The 20226-nt window shown below is 44.1% G+C and overlaps 1 protein-coding gene and 1 long non-coding RNA gene across 4 annotated transcripts in view; one reads left to right on the top strand and one right to left on the bottom strand.

Moving 5' to 3' along the window:
* CACNG6 (calcium voltage-gated channel auxiliary subunit gamma 6) overlaps positions 1-20226 on the top strand; it is a 38024-nt gene that overhangs the window by 4932 nt on the left and 12866 nt on the right. The window lies entirely within an intron of this gene.
* Positions 1-20226, bottom strand: part of LOC310691770 — a 73811-nt gene that overhangs the window by 49085 nt on the left and 4500 nt on the right. For both annotated transcript variants that reach the window (XR_014518559.1, XR_014518560.1), the window contains exon 2: positions 16977-17182. This is a non-coding gene — a long non-coding RNA (uncharacterized lncRNA). The remainder of the gene's footprint in view (positions 1-16976; positions 17183-20226) is intronic.

The raw sequence follows: 20226 nt of genomic DNA, 5'->3' as shown, positions 1-20226 counted from the left end.
GTGAAACAGCTAAACTAGGTTTCAACCTGAGAACAAGGCAGTGGTGGGCTTGGGGCTTAAAATTTCAACAGCGCCCTGTTACAGCTTGAAGAGGAATGGGCGTGAAACCACAGTCAGCCTAAGGGAGAACCACTGTGGGAACTCCTTTCTTCTTAGTCCTTAAAGGGAGGGGGGCATTTCCCCTAATATAATTGATTTTTGTAGCTATTTTTTGTGAATCAGTGCACTTCCCCCTAATGTGTGCATTTTGTACACATTTTTTGTGTGTGCAAAATTCAGAAGTGCAAATTTCAAAGAATCCCCCTGTTACAGTTTGTGTGTTCTCCAAATTATGTAGTTTCTCATTAAATGGCAAAACAAAATCAAGTTTCTCTCCCATTCCTAATGTTCGCCTATATGCACTTGTGCACAGTGCTGGCACAGGACACTTTGATGCCTGAAGCAGGGCCCAAATAACGGGTCCCCACTTCCTAGTAGGGTCAATACTTTGAAAGGTTTTGTTTGTTTCACCCTCCTTCATGACAGAACCAACTCTATGTCCACACACTGGGGACAGAAAGAGAGGCAGAGAGATTTCACCTTATCTGGCCTTCACTCCCATCATCCAAGACAGCCATTTTAAAGAGATTCAAATCCACACTGAAGGATGAATTCAGTTCATTCCACATTTAAAGGCAGATATACCTTATTTGCACTGCCCCAAACAATACATGAACACAACCATCCTTCAGAAGTCTCATTTCTCCAAATTGCAAATGGCACTCCAGCCAAATAATGTGTGCAAAAGAGCACAGATAAATGTGTATAAATGTGCATATTAGTGAGAATAACATTAAAAAGTGAACTGTATTTGCAAAATAGGCAAATTAGGAAAGAATGCATATACAGATGTGTTTATTAGGAGTAATGCACACTGAAAAAGCTGGCATATTTTCATGAGGACTTTTTAAAAATTGCAAACTGGCACAGTAATGTGAACTGAACTTCAGGTATGAACAATGAGAAACTGAGCAAAACTGAAATTGACAGATTTGCTCATCATAACCCATATCTAACCCCCATTTCTTAGATTTCCAGGAAACTGTGGTGATCATTAAACACAAAGGGAGAATTCCGGCCTTTCAATAGCTGCATTAGAGAGAATTTCAAATGGTACAGGTTGTCATGCAGGGATGCAAAATTCTGATCCTCCTGAAATTTCCTGTCCTACACAACTTTAAAATGTTTTAAGAGTATTATTATCCTTTGCTTCTGCATCGACACATCATATGGGTTTTCTGAAACATCTTGCCACTAGCCACTATCTAGAGTTGTTTCTGAATTTCACCGAAATCCAAATCTCAGGAAATTTGGAGTAGCCTGTTCAGGGGAAACATCTATAGAGATTTTTGGGGACACACACACACACACACACACACACACACACACACACACACACGATCAGCCCATTTTCTTGGAATGATTCATGTATCTCTTCTCAGTGTTGAAGACAAGGTGTTAGTCTGTAGCCTCGGAAAGCATTACAGTGGTACCTCTGGTTGCGTACTTAATTCGTTCCGGAGGTCCGTTCTTAAACTGAAACTGTTCTTAACCTGAAGACCACTTTAGCTAATGGGGCCTCCCGCTGCTGCCACGCAGCCGCCGCGCGATTTCTGTTCTCATCCTGAAGCAAAGTTCTTAACCCGAGGTACTATTTCTGGGTTAGCGGAGTCTGTAACCTGAAGCATATGTAACCTGAAGCGTATGTAACCCGAGGTACCACTGTACTCTTTCCACTTGAGATATGCTAATATCAGCTATTGATTACATTTACATCCCACTCTTCCTCCGAGGAGTTTGGGGGGTAACACACATGGTGCCCCCTTTAACCCCCACCACATCCCTGGCAGGCATATTGGGCCAAGAGAAGGTGACTCTCCTAAGGTCATTCAGTGACTTCATGATGGAGTACAGATTTGTATCTGTGTCTACCCTAGTCCTGGTTTGCATTTCCTTGCCAGGCAATGCTGAAAGACTCCTTGTTCAAGTGTGGATTATTTGACAGTGTTTTAATCCCTCTCTTTCCTTTTTTCTTTCTTTCTTTCTTATTTTATTCATCAGTTTCTTTCTTTATTATTTTGTTTAGACCATTTCTATACTGCTTAATATGTATAAGAAATATCCAAAGTGTACAGAAAACAAAAACAACAGTTGTGCAACTCTGCTCTTTATAGCCTTTGCTCTCTAATGCACAGGTGGGCAGCTGAGGTCCTGGGGAGCAGATATACAGGCCATAAGACCATTTTATTTGGCCCTTGGCAGTCCTAACCAATTTTCATCAAGATGTAGTAAAAAGTTTGTTCCCCATCTTTTTGCTCATAAGGGAAAAGCAAGAAAAACGTTACAAAGCTATACACAAAGGAGATACTCCTCGCTTTAATTATCCTCTCTTGGATTTTTTATGTCAGATTTATGAAATTTGAGCTGTGCCTGAGTCCATGTGCTCTGTAACTTATGAAACCTTTACTGCTAGATTGTCCCAACTTTACTATGGTTGAGGTGTCAGCTCATATACAGAAAATATAGTTCTGGTCTCCAGACTGCCTACTAGAGAACATATTTGCCCCTGAGAAAAGGGCAAGGTGCCTGTTCATGGTTTAATCCCCCTTTCCCCCTGAGAACTTAAACTTTCAATTTTTTATATATTAAATTTAGAAGCTGTAAAACAAGCAGGTTCACTTTTCTAAAAAAATGCCCCTCCATCCCTTCTATATTGGTTAATTCCTGCTACCAACTACATGTTCTGGGGGGAAGGGGAGGGAGGTGGGGAATCAATAATTAATGGATGCACATCAATCATGCTTATGCATATCATTCCACAGTGAGAGCCACTGAATAGCTAAAGCCAAAAAGAGCATTTGTGTCCTTTAGACTTACTTATAAGTGATGTCGGCTACTGAATTTGCATAATTTATTCCTTATCTAGCATTTGGGGTGTGTCTCACCGAGTGAGTTGGGAGGAGAAGATAAAGCACAGTATTTCTCTACAAATGTCTGAATTTTCTATTGCACAGTGTCTGCCTCTTTAAATGCAAAGATCCTCTGCTGCATGGAATCTTGTTTATAGAGTATCAGGTGTTTTGATGTAGGCAGAGATTTTGTGGCGATGAAGTCGCCTCTGGCAGTAATCGACTAGAGCTGCGCTAGCATCACAGAAGGACAAAGCATGTCTCTGAATGTCATTGGCTAACACAGTCTGGGCCTAGAGCGGGGAACGGCAGGAAGCAGTATGTAAGGAAGAAAGGATGGAAGTTGCAGAGGGCTTAGGGAAGAATGACAATACAGCAACCTAGGGAAGCTGGGGCAGAGGGTAGGGTCCAGAAGGAAGAAGGAGACAGAAAGCTTGGAAAGCGAATGGGCAGAGGAGTGAAATGCGTATGTCATGGTGAGGAGGTAGAGGTGAAGAAGGCTGAAGTTTGCCTATTAGTGTCTTAAAATGATGGATCAAACTAATGTTTATTTATACTATTACTGGGACAGCCACCCCTGCTCACTCTACTCCCCAACCCCACCTACTTGCCAACCCCTTCCTACTCCGCAACCCCTACTTGCCAACCCTGCTTCCTTCACAGCTGCCAATCCATCCTCCCTTTAACCCTCCCCCCTCACCTATCTCCCCCCCTACCCCCTACTGCTTGCCACAAGCCCTCCCTTCAGCCTCAGAGCTCATCCCCAGTCCTTCCCCTCACAGCTCACTACTACTCCTACCCCCCTTTTAAAGGAAAGGGAAAGCACTTCAGAGCAGTTTCTTGAAGTCCCTCTCCCCACTCTGTTACAGCCCCACTGCAGCTGCATTTAAAAGAGGGGGAAAGAAGCACCACAGAACGTTTGTGAAGCATCCCCCACTCCCGTTGTTAAGCACGGCTGCAGTGGCATTGAATGAACGGAGGGAGGAACTTCACAGAGCAGTTTGCAAGCGCATTAAACTGCTCATCTAGGTCACTTACCACCCTGTCGTCATGCTGGGGTTGGCATGTTCACCTTGGCACCCATGGAATCCTCAGCAAGATGACAGCCTCACGTTTTTATGTATATAGGAAGATATTTATATCCCACCTTTTCCTTCTAGGATCTCAAGGTGGCATGCATGCTTTTTTCCTCTTCCATATTATTCTTACAGTAACCCTGAAAGTTAGGTTAGGCTGAGAGACAGTGACTGGCCCAAAGTCACCCACCCAGTGAGCTTTTTGGCCACATGGGGGCTTGAACCCTCTCCCAGGTCCTAAGTTCAGCACTCTAACCACTACACCGCTCTGGCAGGCCTCCAGCCAGCTTCTAATGCAGACATTGTGGAGTGATTCATGGCTACCTTTTGCCTAGAAGCAAAGGGCCATTTTGACTGAGCAAGTCAAACCTTGGTTGTCAAACACAATCCATTCTGGAAGTCCATTCAGCTTCCGAAATGTTCAACAACTGAGGCGCGGCTTCTAATTGGCTGCAGGAGCTTCTTGCACTCAAGTGGAATCTGTGTACAGCTTCCAAAAAATGTTCGAAAACAGGAACACTTACTTCTGGGATTTTGGCGTTTGGGAGCCGAAATGTTCCAAATCAGAAGCGCTTGGGAACCAAGGTTTGACTGTAATTCAGCTCAAGAATGTCTCCTGTTTTGTTATTGTCAGTAGGGTATGTTGGGATGAGGCCCAAAGCTGGAATAGCAACAATCCAACTTGCAACATGCCATGTTGTTTCAGGAAAGTGGGTAGGGGACGTTCCAGAAGGCAGGGTGTTATGTACTGAGTTGAATAGGATCCAAAATGCAGCAGTCTGATTGGTCCTAGAACAATAGGCTCCAGAATGCAGCAGTCTGATTGGTCCTCAGGAGCCACCCAATCCAACTCCAGGTGGAAGTGAATCCACAAACTGATTGGCCTACAGGAGAATCCCAGAGTTAGCCAATCATGTGGGGCCCATTGTGTAAATAATATATATAAAGCAGACATTTCGGGGGAACTTCCATTCCTCACTACTATGAGCTGAATAAAGAGCATTAAATCCACACTTGACTCTGAGTATATTTCACAGGACAAGCCAGAGTGTGATATAAAAACAACTGGCAAGTGAGACCGTCAGAAACAACAGGCACCCAAGCATAGTGAGGCCAAAAGCCAAGTTAGTGCAGGCCCTGTTGTATGGAGTCAAGAGGGGAAGGAATCGGAAAGCACCAGGCTGGAGCCAAGTAGGAGTAGAGAAAGGCCAGACAAATTGTGATTTCATCCAAAGGTGGGCAAAGGGCAGGTTTGGATCAACTTGTAGATAAAAATGTGCATATTAGTGAAAGTAAGCTACAGAGATGCAAAAAATATGTACACTAGTCAAAACTGCATACTAAATGTATTCACTGGGAGATATTTGCCCTAAAGTGCTGATGAATTTTTATGAGGATTCTGTTTATAAAATGGCAAATTGCAGAAATGTGGAGAACTGAATTTAAGATTAGGAAAACGAGAAACAGAGAACTGAAATAGACACCTTGGTCCATCTCTACTCTCTCCTCTAGATTATATTGCAGAAATGAAGCAAGCAGGGGAGGGGGTGGGGGTGTAGAGTAACCAGGAGTGGGTTATCTGAGCCCCTTTCAGTTCTGGTACTCAAGAAACAATATTGGGCTCAGAATAATTTAATTCTAATTGTATGTCTTTTGCACTGGGGTGCAGCTGGTGGATATGGGGGTTCTAGCAAAAAGCAAAGTAGATCCCAGAAGCCTAAAGGTAAAGGGACCCCTGACCATTAGGTCCAGTCGTGACCGACTCTGGGGTTGCAGTGCTCATCTCACTTTATTGGCCAAGGGAGACGGTGTACAGCTTCCGGGTCATGTAGCCAGCATGACTAAGCCGCTTCTGGCGAACCAGAGCAGCTCACGGAAATGCCATTTACCTTCCTGCCAGAGTGGTACCTATTTATCTACTTGCACTTTGATGTGCTTTCGAACTGCTAGGTTGGCAGGAGCAGGGACCAAGCAACGGGAGCTCACCCCATCACGGGGATTCAAACCGCCGACCTTCTGATCGGCAAGTCCTAGGCTCTGTGGTCTAACCCACCAGCGCCCCCACAAGCCTAAATACTGCCAAACCCTGGTTCCGTGTCAGGATCCAGGGTTAGCAAAAACTACTTAATAACTAGTCATTCTGAGGTCCAGGGCAGCATCTCAGCTCTACACCTAACCCGGCCATTTCCTGGGAACTGATACTAGAGGAAAATAAAACCATTTGTGGATATTTAACAGTGCTGCTGCTAAAAGTTCCAATTTCTCACAGCTGAGGTGGACTGGTCCTCCTTGAAGTAAATGAACAAATGGGGAGGTAGGGAAACTCACATCTTGATAGAAGTGCTGAAATGGCTACCATGGGCATAAAAACATGACGGTACTCCTTTCTGATGTGTACCGTGACAAAAAAAACCCAAGCCCTATATAAGTTTTAAATCCTCCTACAGCTGGTGCCCAGCGCTGCATCACTTCAACTTTCTCATCACCCATCAGAAGCATTCTGTTGATGAATGAGCTTCCTTGCATGGCGCCGCAGGCAAAAGATCACTGAAAAGTTCCTCTCTCTCAAGCCCCGAGCAAGCCAATATTTAACTATTCATCTCCAATCTTGAGCACATGCCAAAAATTAAGATTGTTTGAGAACCAAACTGCACATCACCTTTGCTGATTCTTTATGAATGAAATGCAGCTGTGGGAGCTCGTCAGCTTGATCGGAGCAGCTGCACGCACCACTTTCCAAATCAAAGTCAACCCCTCAAGCCTTGTGTGTGTCTTACAATGTACATGTGTGAATGAACCTTCAACACCACTGGCTGAAATTTCATACCACCTCATGCTTCTGAGGTTGCCAACTTTTTACAGCAGCTTTATGGTTCAGGATTTGTTGTGCAGGTGACCACGTTTATCCCTGTGCTGTGCAATGTTTCACCTGATGGTTTTTGTATATGGAACTGTTGTTAGAGGCACATGAGCCAACCAGGTTGGCTGCTGAAGTGTGTTAAGTGCCGTATTTTTCGCTCTAGATGCACCGGACCATAGGAGGGGGAGAACAGGGGGGGGGATTCTCCCCCTCTCTGCTCAGCGCCCCTTCAGCGAAGCGGCAGGAGAAACGGAGCCCCTTCCATTTCTCCTCCCGCTTCGCTGAAGGGGCGCTGCACAGAGAGGGAAAACTGTGCAGCGCCTCTCCAGCGAAGCGAAGCCTGGAGAGCAGGAGGGATCAGTGTGCACCAACCCCTCTCGCTCTCCGGGCTTCAGGCGGCTATCCGCAAGCCTTCAGAGCGCAGCGGGAACTCCTGCTGCTCTCCGAAGGCTTGCGGATAGCTGCCTGAAGCCCCCAGAGGGCAGCGGGAGTTCCCTGCACTCCGGGGGCTTCAGGCGGCTTCAGCGAAAGCAACACGAAGCCTCCGGAGCGCGGGGGGAGCTCTCCCTCTGCGCTTCAGAGGCTTCACGTTGCTATCGCTGAAGCCAAGGAGCCTGCATTCACTCCATAGGACGCACACACATTTCCCCTTCATTTTTGGAGGGGAAAAAGTGCGTCCTATAGAGCAAAAAATACGGTAATTACCTGATGAAAAATTAAGACGCATGTGTGAACTGGCAGACAATGGCTCAGTAGAGAAGAAATCTTGGCAAAAGACCCATTGCCCTGGGCTAAAGTTTGCCTGCTATCAATAGTTATGTCCTCTCAAAACTCACGTCAGCAAACTTACCAAGGCCAAAGTTAGAAACAATGTATTTGCCAGGACCAAATACTTGCTTGGTGTGCTGCTTTGACAGGGTTTTCCTAGCCAGCCTACATTTTTCTGAAGGCTTGCCCTTTTCACTCACACCCAAAAACCTTTCTGCTTCATTTCATCGTAGCAGAGCTGCTCTTAAATCACTTCCTGGCTAAATGACTGTGAGCTCCAGGTGCAAACCTATCGCAAAAATGGACTAAAAGAATCCTTTGATGGATTAATCCTTATCATTATGGCCCTCTTCCCCAAACAGCAACTACTCCATCCACAATCATTTTGCAGACAAATTGGAGAGCTTAGAATGCCAGACAAATGGGAGGCAGGCAGAGAGACGGAAGGAAGGAGCAGGGTAGTTAGCTTGGAGAAAAGAAGATTAAACGAAGGCGTGATAACTGGTTTCAGATGCTTAAGAGGCAGATGGAACCCATGAAGGAAAACAGAGGGAATGAACACCCCTTCACCTCTGAACTGTGAAAAAAAGTATTGTGCTTTTGAATTAGGTGGGCTGGGTCAGTTTGGCTTTACACATCACAAGAAAAATGCCTAAAACAAGCCAGGTTGTGGCAACTACTTCAAGAAACAGGTTCAGAACATAATTAAAGGGCATTGATTTATTTCATTTATTAGATTTTAAAAGGTGGTGTTATTAGTATCATCATCAACACACTCATTGTTCATGATGTTTTGCAAAGCGTAAGAGATCAAGTCTCTGCCCCAAGGAATTCACAATCTATCTATCACACTTCATTTCATGATATGTAATGATTTGGAGGGAAAGGGTTTAAAACACTGGGCTGTTGTTTAATAAAAAGGCAACTTGATGAAGAGGGGATAGGATTCTTGGTCATGGCAATGGCAACACATGGATCTATCTATCTATCTATCTATCTATTTATTTATTTAAAATAACATTTACTCACCTTATGCTTACACATTCCATTAAAAACAGTGTTACGGAACAGTAAAGAAGACAGATCAGTTATTAAAAACAGTAAAATAGCAGAAAACGACAAAATACTAAGCAGCAAAAAAATGTTCAAATCAATAAGCAACATTAAGCAACTAATACAGCTGTGCAACCACTTCAGATGAATCTCAAACCAAAGCAAGCCTTGTCTGAAGTGAGTCAAGACAGCTCCAGATTGGTCAGAAGTGAGTTTGATTGATACAAAGTGCTTTGGACCAATCCAGAGCACAAAACACTCTCTAAGAAAGCCAGACGGCCTGTCTCCAAAGTGTTTCAAAACAACACCAAATAAGAAGAATGTAAGGGCAGGGAAAGGGGAAGCAGGAGAGCCAACACTTTTCCCATCAGTGTTTATGGGGAGAGGTAGAGAAGTGTTAACAACTGCTCTCACTGCTTTTCACTCATTGGGAAGCTCCCTGAACACTAGAAAGTATTGGATAGCTTTTGCTGCACTTGTATTTTACTTATTCTTCAGTTTCCTACTCAGTCTTTCATGTGTGTATATATACCTGTTTGTTTTCCTAATCAATCCCTGTCCCATCCTCAGTCATTTGTTCAGTTTATATTATGTTAATCCTTCAGTTCATACCAGTACCCAACCTTTCTTATTTAACTGTTGGTTACAAGTCCTTTCCCAATCATTCCCAGTTCCATCCTTAATCTTAAAAATAAAAACAGTTTGTTGTCTTAGTCTTACTATTGACTCAGGTTGTGTCAGTTCCCTTATCCCTATCGCCCACAATTTTGGTCCAAGTTTTTTTTTAGCTTAGGTATTCATTTTGCGTGGACAGGCAGAGTCCCCAGATCCCGAGCGGTCCCCTCCCCCCGTCATGTGGAATAACGACTCAAGACAACGTGCTATGGGATTAAATTGGCCACAACTTTATTAAATTTCAAATGTGGGTAGACCTTGGCTCAGGCATTGGGCGTTCTCCCTCCCCAGGACCCAGCCGGGGACCTAGGGAGCATCAGGGTTATCCAGTGGGGGGGGGGATGGGCCGGCTCTGGAGAACATATGTTCAAGCAGAGATAGCCACCCCCGTTACGCCGCCGCCACAGGGGAGAGCAATGACGACCTTTCGGCGTACGGTCAAAGCTTCCCTTCAGAAACCCCTTTAACGGGGAACCCTGGTATCGCCGCTGCAAAGAGGAAGATGGACTAAAGGATTCTGCCCAAGGCCTGATACCACCAAAGTTGTGACGTTTTGCTATGGGAAAGGCGAAACCTGCCAATGCAGGGAAATTCCTTCCCGGCCCTTTAACAGCGACCTTAACGTAGCAGCGCCCGCATACCTGTGAAGAAAAGTTAACCTGCAAAATAAGACATTAACTGAGGGTGGGGGTAGGGTGGGAGAAGCTCTGGAGCCAAGTGAGGATTCCCAGGTAAGATCCTCCCTCTATTGTGTGGGCAGGTAATCCCTCCCCTACCTGGCCTGGTCTCCTTGGCAACGCTTCCCCCAGGTGGGATAGGACAACTGACTGAGGTAGGCGGAGACCTCTAGGTATCCCACCTGAGGGAAGGCAAAGCCAAGCCTATGCTGATGGAGCCGCTCCAGATCCAGGGGCTGCACGCGTCCACGCAAAGGGTGCCCCCCGTTTTAAGCGGGGAGCGGTCATTATTTGCAGCCATGTTCTGTCTTCTGTGCCTGCCTTTGTTAGTACTGTGGCTTGAGCGTGTGTGCCAGAAAGTCTTATAAGTACATTGTACACAGTCAGTGCACAAGCACACAGTGAGTGTGTAAATATTGAAGTTTTAGCACTAGCATGAGACATCTACAAAGCAACCATGGTGCCACCACCAGAGGCAGAGATGGCAGAGCTGCCAGCCAGTACCAGAGGCAGAGATGACAAGCAGTGCTGGCAGTAGCAGCAACAGCACTGGCCAAATTGGTCCTTTTCCCAGTTAAGCTAGTCTATCCTAGTGGAGTCTGTGGTGGTGGGCAGCAGCAGCAGCCCATGCAGATTCTTCCTTGTCCTGAGTCTGCTGGTAGTGGGAACAAGCCTACTCCAATAGCCAAGAGATTATTTGAGGAGGAAGTAGGCGCTGGCAGTAGCAGCATTGTAGGGGCATCAACTGTGGTTGGAAAGGAGAGGAAATCCAGTCCACTGTTGGACATCAACATCTCTGAGGAGATGTGTCTGCTGTCCTTAGCTGCCTGAACATGGGAGCTTGAGAAGTGGCAGGACTGAGCACTATGATGATTGTACAGTCTTTAAAAATACTGTATATGTTATTTTTTGAAAAAGACATAATTTAAAGGTGGCTAGCACACACCGAAAAAGCTCTGGATCCAGGCGCCTGCAATTTGGTACAGATAATCACCCCTGGAAGGCCTACCATGTCTCTAAGTTGCATGCACTTATGTGAAACAACAAGAAGGTTTTGGCCATTTTACCTTTAAAGTACTTACAGTATTTTAATTTTTTTTTTGGGGGGGGGGGAGGGAATCATCTTTAACATGGCTAGCACAAAAAACCTGGATTTACCTGTCTGAACTTTGGTATGGTTAATCCCCTCTGTGGAATGCCCTCCCACCAGATGCCAAGGAAATAAACAACTATCTGACTTTTAGAAGACATCTGAAGGCAGCCCTGTTTAGGGAAATTTTTAATGTTTGATTGTGTTTTTAATATTCTGTTGGAAGCCACTTAGAGTGGCTGGGGAGGCCCAGCCAGATGGGTGGGGTATAAGTAATAAATTATTATTATTATTATTATTAATAAAATAATAATAATAATATCTTTATTGTCATTGCCCCCTTCGGGGACAACGAAATTACTTGACTGCTCCATAAAAACACTAATTAAACAATACAGTATAATACAGCAAGGGAGATTAGACGACTTTCAAAGTCCGGGCTTCCCATTCAGGGCCGAGATTGCTCTGGAGAAGAAGCTGTTCTTGTCTTCATCGTCCTGTATCTCCGTCCCGACGGCAAGAGCTCGAAGAGACAGTGACCAGGATGCGATGGATCTTTTACTATGTCCAGTGCCTTCCTATGGCACCTTGTGGCATAAATCTGCTCTAAGGTGGAGAGTGGGCAGCCAACAATGCTCTCTGCTGCCTTAACAACCCTGCACAACCCCATCCTGTCCTGTTATTATTATTATTATTAGGCTACCATGTCACCAACTTTCATGCAAACAAACAAAAAAATATGGCTGTGTTTGTTTCCCAATACAAGTTAATGGGAGATCTGAAGGTTCATATTTCTGAATTCAGATTTGGGGTTTGAATCACGTCAGATATGCATTGATCAGAACTGAATTGGGCCCCAAACCAAAGGGCGGGAGGCTTGTACATCCAACCACCAACCATTTATTTATAAGTCAAGTTTCCTAATTTGGCAGAGACTTCTAAACTCTTTCAACCGAACACACATAGATACCTGCTGAAAGGAGCGCATGCACGCAGGGTTATTGGGCGTGAGGCTTGCATGCCCCTCGGCACAGTTTTGACCCTTGCCTGTTTAGGCAAATGCCTGAAGACGACTACAGTGTATGAATGCAAAGATGCCCAATGTTGGGGCTTTCCCTGAAAATGACACACAGATTATAATCCTGTCCTTCCGATATGAAAATGAGCCATCACCCTGCAGCTCAAAAAATAGTCCAGTGATACAGAGACTGAAGACCAAGGCTGAAAAGGGGGGGAGGGACCGGGGAAGGTTTAAAGCAGGCATGTCCAAAACCCGTTTCAGAGGCCTAATCCGGCCCGCCAGTTGATCTAATCCGGTCCCTGTGGCAGTATATGTCTTGGGTTAAAATTGTAAAGGGGGAAAAAAGCTCAGCAACATTGGTCAGCCCTTGCGCATGTTGATTTCAAATCTGGCCCTCTTTGAAAAAAGTTTGGGCACCCCTGGTTTAAAGAAATGGAAATGAAAGAGTGCCAGTTATATCTGGACACATTCCCAGTTTAGAAACGAGGCACCAGTTTTTCACAGCAGGAGGGTAATGACTTAGCCAGGCGGCCATGGCAGGGAAACAGACTCTCTCCATCAAACAGAAACTAGACGCCTGTCTAAAAGAGACAGAAGATGGAAGGGCTTGATTTGAATGTCCCTCTTGGCTTTAATCACAGCTTTTCTCATACACTTTGGTTCTGCATCCAGTTGTCTGCACAAGCTTAGCACAATGATATAGACAGGCTAGACAACTGCCTAGGAGGACATAAATCAAAGGCACCACCTGGTGCAGGCTGTAGTCCGTTCCCAATTTGTGGGAGAGAGCTCCTGCCCACCCCCCACCCCTGGAAACAAAAAATCTTGAGCCCTTATTATGCCCAGGAGAGAGAGGGAAAGGACAGATAGTTAATTAGACAGATAGATAGACATGGACGCTGTGATATCTGTTTCTAGAAATTAAGGAGAGATACATTTCTAGATGCTGGGACTCTAGACAATCTAAAAAGAAACACCATATTACAGTGGTACCTCGGGTTACATACGCTTCAGGTTACAGACTCTGCTAACCCAGAAATAGTGCTTCAGGTTAAGAACTTTGCTTCAGGATGAGAACAGAAATTGTGCTCCGGCGGCGCAGCAGCAGTGGGAGGCCCCATTAGCTAAAGTGGTGCTTCAGGTTAAGAACAGTTTCAGGTTAAGTATGGACCTCCGGAACGAATTAAGTACTTAACCTGAGGTACCACTGTACTGTATATAGATTCGTGATGAGAGAAATGCACACTGTGCCTCCTCAGGGGAAACTTTAACCATTTCTTACTTCAAATGTTCTGGAGCTCAGTCCTGTCACTGAAAACCAATGCAGCTCGAGTGAATAGCTGTCTGAATAGCACATTTATATTTTTGTCTGCTCTGTTTTTATTTTTCTGATTTTTTTCTAATAATATTGTAATGATTTTTAAGCCAGCTGTTTTCTTTCCATTAACCTTTTCTTTGTTTCTGTTAGTATATTTATGGGTACTTCCAAATGGGTGTTTGCTGTGGGATCAGTGCTCCTCATGAATGTATTTTATTTTATTATCATTATTTTTGCAGAATCCACACAATGTCATATACACCAAAATGCCAGCCTATATTCCCCACCCCACCAAACTTCAATTTAATCTGGATCTTCCCTTTCTGGGGAAAATCTGATAAATTAGAAAAACAAAACAAAACAAAAACCCCACTGCTTACCAACTACCCATCTGTAATACCTCAGCAACCTGCTTTACAACCCACCTGGAAGCACCCTATGCTATTAACTTATTGCAAGCAACCTGGTCATTGTTTGGTAGGAAGTAGTGACCCCAAGATTAAATTTATATAGGAATCAATTTCAGTCTCTAACTTTTCCAAACCTGTGTTTAGTTAGCTCCATTTCCACATCAGGTTTTTTTTTTTTTTAAGTCTGCATGGAAATTTGTGCACAGTATCATGTATATTTATTGTGCTAGCATTCTTCTATGTATTTTGCCTAATATACACATTTTAAAGAAACCTTTCCTAATACAATTAATTTTTGTGTACACTTTCCTTTACACTTTTTTTTGCATTTTGCAAATTTCAAAGGATAGCTGTGTCTCGCTTTTCCTATGAATGCAGAAAGTGTGAATTAGACAGATTCAAAGGAAAAATGTGAGCTAAATGAATTTCTCCACCATCCCTAGACATGAGTACTGCTTCCAGACTGAATGAGTTAGCTATTGGCCTCCTCCTGTGACTTGACCCAGTTGCTTGAGTAATCTAACACCATTTGGTTTGCCAGCCTCTTTCTACATCAGCTTTCTCTCTTTGGCACACTGGAATCACCAGGGCTGCATTGGTTAATCTGTGGGGACCAGCAGACAGGCAATTCTTTGCTATGGAACAGGGCAATAAGGATGATTGTTGTTGGTGCCGTGACTTCGTCTTTCCTTCGAGTGGCAAGTTTCTTCATGCGCGGCGTGGAAGCACGAAGGAAAATGTGTGAGTGATGTGTATCCCCAGTGTCTCATGCCAGGAGGAGCTTGGACCAAATCCCCATAGACAAGATTCACAAGCTGTTCCTGTAGTACAGGGATGGGTAACTTTTCCAGCTGTTGCTGCACTACAACTCCCATCATCTCAGACCATTGGCTATGCTGGCTGGGGCTGATGGGAGGGGGTCCAACACCATCTGGAGGACCACAGGTTCCTATAGCCCAAGAATATGCTTCTCAGCATAGGGAATGTATGAACATCCTCCCATATAAACCAGTAATGCTGCTAGATTAACCAGTGGTCCATGTAACTGAGCAGCAGCACTAGGATCTAGTTTGACTGGCAGTAGCTCTCTAGGGTCTGAAGCAAGAGATTTTTCCTCATCCCAGTATCCTTTCTCACCCAGCACTGCCAGGGATAAAACGTGGGATGCTCTGTCACTGATCTATAGTCACTTCTCATATGAGACACCAGAAGCATGTTAGGAAGACATACGATTGAAGCGCACACCTCATACTCTGCTTTCATGTTATGTATTTTCTTATCCTAAGATGTAATGCCAGCAGCAGAATACAAAATGAGCTAAAGAACCGACTCCTTTCCCCATTGTGTAGGTTCTAATGAAGACCCGGGTTATGGCCTACAGCAGCCATTGAAAACAGAGCTTGCTGAAGATGAAGGGTGAGGTGGTAGAGTTGAAAGGATATAGGAAGAGGAGAAACTCTACAAGATTTGAAATTTTTTTTGAAGTCTGGAGAAAGTTCAGATAGGAAACCTGTAAGAAAGCATATTGTCGAAGCAGAGAGACAGAGCAGAAGAGCCAGAGAGCTATTATTTCCAAAGAGAAGACTTTATTGCAGAATCACTGGGGCTCCTTGTCATTGATAGAAGTTTCTGAGAGATGATTTAAACAAAGGTGATATGACCTAGGTTCTGTCACTCCATAAATGAAATTCACATTTGGTGTCTGGTGAACTCCAGTCCTAGAGCTGCAACACTTTACTGGATTTCTGAAGAATTAGATTTGTCTGATATCCAGCTATATGAATGACCTTTGACAGCTGTGACCCTCCCATTCTCTTTTTCAAGTTGAGCAATATCTGAAGAAGAATGAGGCTTAGAATAACAAAAACCTCTCAAAAGTCTGAGGATTTTTAAAGCATGCTTCAGCATTAATTATCTAACAAGTACTTATTTGGGAAGCAGCTGGTGGCAAAGCTAATCAACATAAGGTGAGTAAATTAGCGGCAAGGGCCAAAATCGGATATATAATAAACATAGCAGCAGCAGGGCATCAATTAAAAGCAGCAATACAAACATAAAAGGTTATTTTAAAAACTCAGGGAAATAGAACTTCATTTATTTATTCTTTTTATACTCTGCCTTTCCTCCAATAAGCTCAAGGCAGCATACACAGTTGTCTTCCACATATAAATTTTATCATCACAATATTGTTAGGTAGGTTAGGCTAAGACAACTACTGGCCCAAGGTCACTAGTGAGGTTATGGCAGGTGAGGTGGGGGGTGAACCTAAGTTTCCCCCATTCTAGTCTGACACTCTTAACTACAACATCACGAATCTTTGTTTTGTTTTTTGTTTTGTTTTTAATTGGGCTATCAGCAGCAGCAAAAATACACATCAGGCTGGCACAAGAAAAATAAAGGGCTGAGCACACGTAGAATAAAATAAAACCCATTACTGTCATAGGCAGGATCATAGCTGTCAACTTTTCCCTTTTCTCATGAGGAATCCTATTCGGAATAAGGGACTTTCCCTTTAAAAAAGGGAAAAGTTGACAGCTACGGGCAGGATTAATCTTAAAGACATAATATCACATATTTTTGAATCAACCCTAATCTACTGACAAGCGGAGAGAGGTGACACCAGCTCTTATTTTTACTGCTGCCTATTCAAAACTGCATTCCAGGACCAATTCACACATGCATAACTATCACTTGTTTGCTGCACAGTTAATGTGTAAAAGTCTTTCCAGAATGGTATGGTCTGGAGGCACATGATGCCGTCACCTTGCTGAAGCTAAGCAGGTCTGGGTCTAGTTTGTGCTTGGATGAGAGACTGCCTGGGAACCACATGTATGCTGTACTGTGTTGTGTTCGGTGAATGTGGAATATAAATGTAACAAAAAAACATTGATCATAGAATAACTGAGAGCTGAGAAATTCAGCAACGTCTATTTATATGTGACCCAACAAAGTCCCCACAAGAATAGGCGATGCAACCCCAAACCTGAGTATTGTACCCAAAGTAGGGTCATTAAACACACATTTAATATGCTATTAAAGATCCATAAGAAAACATGCACTTGAAGCAAAATTAAACTTACCAAGTCAGTGGAAAAACTGAAGTATAAACGGGCTTCAAAGCAATAATGTCCAAGCGAAGCGGGTTCAAATTCCAGTTAGAAGTCAAATCTCTCCAGTAAAAACTGCTCCACATTATTTTGACTCTGGCCTTCACCATCACCTGTAGGAGATTTCACTTCATTGTGTTTGAGATGTAATCATGAAGGATCATTCATATCTTCTTCAGCTGCAGACAAAAGGGTACTATTCACATGTTTTGAATACTGGAACTTAGCATCTAAAGCACATGAACAAATAATACGGGGCACAAACAAAAACCTTCAAAGTCCTAAGGACAGGCTGTCAATAAGACTTCCAAATAAAGAGAGTTGTTCATTTGCATAGAATAGATACCCATGAGGGAGTGGCAGGCTCTTATGCTGACCAAAACACAATCATTAAAATATCTGTACATTCTTACAAATATGCATAGGTTGGGAGCCTGTGGCCACATGCCTGCTATCCATGGGCATTTATGCTACACAAATGAATGCCTGAAAAGGGCTGAATAAGATAGGCTAAAACGTTCAGCGAGGGTGCAAAGCCATGCCTAGGGGTGTGGTGGAGTGTGAGGAGCCTCCTAAGGGCCAGACAGAGAAGCTTGGGGGGGGGGTCTGCAGATTTGCAGCTGCCATTTTAATTCCTCACAATCCCACCACCACCACCAAGCACCACTCTGGGGCATTGTGGGAAATTTAAATGGTGGGTACCCAGACCTAGCCACCTGCCAAGCCTGTTTTACTCCACAGTCCCCCTTAGACCATGAATAGGCACAGGAAGCTGCCTTGGGTTCTATTGATTGGGCAAGGTGGTGCGCGACCTGCCTCAGGTGGAAGAATCTGGGGCATCATTAAAGATATATATTTTTCTGTTCAGTAGTATATGCATGCTATTAATGAAACTAAAGTCCAACATATTTTAACGAGAGTGTTTGTTATTAATTATAATTATTACCATAATGGGGATGGGTGCCTGGAGCATGTCTGACCGAGGGTAAGAAATCAGCATGTGGCAACTCCAGACAATTGATTCTGACCTCAGAAAAATGCCCTGCACTAAGGCTGCTTTCTTGTTTCCTTTTTAATTTTCAAAATTAGTAGAACTCTATCCCCATAAAGCAAACAGGAGGAGTCACAAGGTTAAAAAAGGATCATAAGGAGTAGATGAACAAGGAGTCAGCTAGTAAGAAGGCACCATTGTGTGTCGCAACTGCTACACCTGTGAGGTGTAATGATTTTGAGTGTTAGATTTACATTCAAAGCAGTGGTTCCCAAACTGTATCATGAACCACCAGTGGTCCACGAGGCTCATTCAGGTGGTCTGTGGTGTGTCTGTGGGTTTGTGGCTGGATATGGGAGACGGCACATCCATCACATTAAATATCCATTTTGATTTCAGTTGTATATTTATTGCTTCTTTCATTTCTAATACAGTGATACCTTCAGGTTACATACGCTTCAGGTTACATATGCTTCAGGTTACAGACTCCGCTAACCCAGAAATAGTACCTTGGGTTAAGAACTTTGCTTCAGGATGAGAACAGAAATCGTGCTCCAGCGCAGCAGCAGCAGGAGGCCCCATTAGCTAAAGTGGTGCTTCAGGTTAAGAACAGTTTTAGGTTAAGAACAGACCTCCAGAACGAATTAAGTTCTTAACCCGAGGTACCACTGTATTGTATTACAATTTGAATTATATGGAACTGCAATTGTTGCAATGGGCAGGAAAAAATCATTAAGTGGTGTGTGTGTCCCGCGGGCCCTCAGCAGTTTTGAAGTGGCTCATGGGAGGAGGTTAAATTTGGCAACCTACAGGGATCTGGGTTCAAGCCCAGTCCTTAGCCACAAAGCTTATTCGGTGACGCTGAAAACAGTCTCTTTAAAGCAAATTTGGGTTTTCTGCGGATTGCCATTTTTCAGTAAAGAGGAAGTTTTCGCAGGGAAAACTCTGGAGCGAAAGAAAGCGTGGTTGCACACGGAGCTTTAAAATGTGGGCCATGGTGTAAAAAAATGTGGAGGAAATTTAAGTGCGGATGGACCCTGAGCCCCAACCTGCTTCCCAGGGCTGTTGTGAGAATGAAAGGGACACACAGACACATTCGCACACCTGGCTCTTGGCCCTGAGTTCTTTCAAGGAAGGATGGGATTAAAAATGCATCAAGCAAATCAATCATGGATTAGCGAAATGGACAACCAGGCCTCACTGGAATAGGGTGTAGCTTGATGGCTTACATCTGGCTGAAAGCCAGGACTCCTGGATTGTCAAGGAGAGGAAAGTGAAATCAAGGGAGTTGCAGCAACCATTTGTGGTTGCTTTGGGAAGTAACTGGGGCTTGGTGTGACATAATGGGAAGGCCGAGAGCCAGGGCCCCTATATTCAGCTGTCTCCCACGGTTGGGTCCAGGAGCGATTGGTTTCTTTCTTAGCCTGACAGGGTTGAGTGACTGTGCTGTAACTCAATCATCGGCTTGGGCTGGTGGGCCACAGCTTGGAGCACAGCCCGGAAAACAGGGATTGGAGCCAATTACTTGGCTAATACTCCTGGCTTATCTCCCTGTAACCAGAGCCATCCCTGCGTTTTGCTGAGCTAGGCCTGACTCTGAGTAACTAACCACTGGAAGACATGTCTGGAAAGTGTGCACATGGCATTCATATGCAAGTTTGCTGGCGTGTAATACGTTTTGTTTTTTAAAATCATTGATGGAGTTGTCTTGGGCAAAGCACTATATTTCAGCAGTCTACCTCAGCATTGCTCTCGACTCACTGACAAAGCTTTACAAACAAAATTGGTGTCTGAGGAAAGGAAGTGGGGCTAATATCCCACCCCCCGTGCCGCCATCCGTATGCTCAAACTGTGTGAGCCAGTTCATATAATCTGTTATGTACTGAAGTTCTCACCCTGGGCCAGCAGGGGGATACTGTAGATAGTTTTCACTCAGGTCCGCATATGCAAATAAGGGATTGAGTGACGTTCAGTGATTGAATAGTTACAGAAAGTGGTTACTGTTGCGTTGTAGTGGAGCTCTATATAAGCAGGCTGGCTGAACCCTTCAGTTCAGTTCTGTTCTGGCTTATGAATAAACAAGAGCTGTTTGAAGAATCGCTGTGTCGTCTGATATGTCCACCCACAACTTAACATAATCAACAAATCAAATTGTAAAGTCTTTCCACGGCTGTCGGGGTGCAAATTTCTATTGGAAGAGAGACAGGGAAATGCGTCCCTGTTAATTCTCCT

Source organism: Podarcis liolepis (assembly GCF_965112155.1).
Source record: "Podarcis liolepis genome assembly, chromosome: 13".
NCBI lineage: Eukaryota > Metazoa > Chordata > Lepidosauria > Squamata > Lacertidae > Podarcis > Podarcis liolepis.
Note: the sequence above shows the minus strand (reverse complement) of the source record. Positions and strands in the feature narration are given on the sequence as shown.